At 46.5% G+C, this 2,850-nt stretch overlaps 1 pseudogene; it reads left to right on the top strand.

Moving 5' to 3' along the window:
• Positions 1–1,774: 1,774 nt before the first annotated feature.
• LOC103266441 lies at positions 1,775–2,605 on the top strand (annotated as a pseudogene).
• Positions 2,606–2,850: the final 245 nt, after the last annotated feature.

Raw genomic sequence — 2,850 nt, 5'->3', positions numbered from 1 at the left:
CAATCCACTCACCTCAGTCTCCCAAAGGCGCGGGATTACAGGCTGAGCCACCGAGCCCGGTTTATATGTTGGGTTTTATAACATGGGCCTCATCCAAGTGTGTGAGTTGACACCTGAATGTGAGCAATGAGGCCATGGGGAACCATGGAGGCGGAGGGTTTTGAAGAAAGATGACACTGAATTTGAGGTGACTTTGAGATATCCTATCAGTTAGGCAGTGGCTATTTAGATGTGGGAGCTTAGAAAATACAGAGTCATAGCCAAATCGTTTTTTGTTTGCTTTGCTTTGTTTTGTTTTGAGTTAGAGTCTCACTCTGTCGCCCAGGCTGGAGTGCAGTGGCACGTCTATGGCCACTGCAGCCTCGACCTGCTAGGCTCAGATGATCCCTCCGCCTCAGCATTCCAAGTAGCTGGAACTACAGGTGCATGCCACCATGCCCACATGCCCAGCTAATTTTTTTATTTATTATAGAGATGAGGGCTTGCCAAATTGCCCAGGCAGGTCTCGAACTCCTGGGTTCAGGCAATCTTCTCGCCTCCGCCTTCCAAAGTGCTAGGATTACAGGCTTGAGCCACTGCGCCAGGCTTTTCATAGGCAAATAGTTAACATGAAAAGGCATGGGAGCCGGGCTCGGTGGCTCAGCCTGTAATCCCGCGCCTTTGGGAGGCTGAGGTGAGTGGATTGCCTGAGCCTGCGGGTTCGAGACCCGCTTGGGCAGCGAGACCTCATCTCTACAATAAATCAAAAAATTAGCCGGGCGTGATGGCACACGTCTGTAGGTCCAGCAACTTGGAAGGCTGAGGTGGAAGGATCACCTGACCCCAGCAGGTCGAGGCTTTGGTAGCCGTGAGTGTGCCACTGCACTCCAGCCTGGGTGACAGAGTGAGACTCCAACTCAAAAAAAAAAAAAGAAAAGGCATGGGGTGGGAGGCCTGGGGCCTCTTCCTGGCTTGGCTCATATGCCATATGAAAGCATAATGAGTTCTTCCATGTAATAGGCAGTCCTCTTGGTTACAGGAGCCAGAAACCCTGTCTAACTAGCTTGCGCAAAACCAGGAATTTATTGGAAGGATATTGGGATTGTCCTCCTGGTCAAGGAAGAATTTTGATGGGCCAGACCACAGGAAGGTCAGAAATGCAGCTCAAGGAACAACTGGGAAAGCAGACTTTCTATAGCTCTTGTCCTTTCTTCTCTTTCCTTATGCTCCCTTAAAGCTTACTGGCTTCCTCCATATGGAAGTAAGGAGACACAACTGCCATGTGATCCTGCAGTTAACCAGAGAGAAACTGACTCTTTTTATAGTCCCAGTTTGAAAATTTGGGGCAAGGAATTATTGGCCTGGCTTGGATCAGGCTCCACCTTGGACCAGTTGACCCTGGTGGTGGCAGTAGAGTGGTGGTCATGTGTGCACATGGTACAATAAAAATTAAACATTCTGACCAGATACAGTGACTGACACCTGTAATCCCAACACTTTGGGAGGTGGTGAGAGGACTGCCTGAGCCCAGGGGTTCGAGACCAGCCTGGGCAGCTTGGCGAAAACTCGTATCTACAATAAATCAAAAAAAATTAGCTGCACGTGGTGGTGTGCACCTGTGGTTCCTGCTACTTGGAAGGCTGAGGAGGAGGGATCTCCTGAGCCTAGCAAGTCAAGGCTTTGGTGGCCGTGAGTGTGCCACTACACTCTAGCTTGGGTGATAGAGTGAGACTCTGACTCCAAAAATAAAAAAAATTTAATCTGATTTAAACTTAAATTAAACATTCTGGCTGCTATGACAGAGATCCAAAATAACAATGAGTTAAACAAGAGAGGGCGGTCGGGACAGGTCAGCGTCTGGACGGAATCGCACAGGCCATCGTTTGGAGTCTCCCAGGGGGCAGAGCTACCGCTGCCATGGCCAACCACAACCCTCTGCTACCCGGGCTCCTTCATCGAGAACGACTTCAACTACGGCAGCAACGTGGCCTCTGCAATCGTGCACATCCGCATGGTCTTCCTGAGGAAAGTCTACGGCATCCTTTCTCTGCAGGTTCTGCCAGCTACGATGACTTCCGGTGTTATGAGTCTGTAGAGACATTTGTGTATAACATTCTTGCCTGAATTCTGGTGTCCGCCTTGGATCATTGGGCCTGATTTTTTTCCTTGACTCTACACAGGCATAAGTGTCCCCTTAATCTGTACCTGCTTTTTGGATTTACACTGATGAAAACCCTGACTGTGGCCTTTGCAGTTACTTTCTATGATATACGGATTATTCCACAAGATTTTATACTGACGAACTACAATATTTCTTGGCTTGACTGCATACACTCTACAAGCCAAGAGAGATTTCAACAAATTTGGGAGCAGGGCTGTTTGCTGTTTTCTGGATCTTGTGGTTGTCAGGATTCTTGAGATTGGTCTTTTATAGCAAGACAGTGGAGGTGGTCTTTGCTGCCATGGGAGTCCTTCTGTTCTGTGGTTTCATCATCTATGACACATACTCACTGATGCACATACTGTCACCTGAAGAGTAGATGTTAGCTGCCATCAACCGCTACCTGGATATCATCAACCTCTTCTATACTTGTTGCAACTTTTGGAAGCTGTTAATAAAAAGTAACTGAAAGCGCAACTGAAAAATAAAAAATAAAAATAAGGAAAAAAGAATTTTAAAAGAAATTGAAAGCAATTTCACAGAAACTGTTTCATTAAATATGATTAAATACTCTTTCAAATAAAAAGAAAAAACAAGATAGAAATTCATTTATCTCATGTAAGTGCCCAGATATAAGAACAGGTCTGAAAATATATTTAATAGGACTGCTATGGATTAAACCATGGGGGGATCCAGATTTTGTGGCGCTG

The sequence above is a fragment of the Carlito syrichta genome, unplaced genomic scaffold (genome assembly GCF_000164805.1).
Source record: "Carlito syrichta isolate Samal-C Ts95f unplaced genomic scaffold, Tarsius_syrichta-2.0.1 Scaffold307186, whole genome shotgun sequence".
Lineage (NCBI taxonomy): Eukaryota > Metazoa > Chordata > Mammalia > Primates > Tarsiidae > Carlito > Carlito syrichta.
The sequence above is the reverse complement of the archived record's forward strand: the minus strand, read 5'-3'. Positions and strand labels throughout refer to the sequence as shown.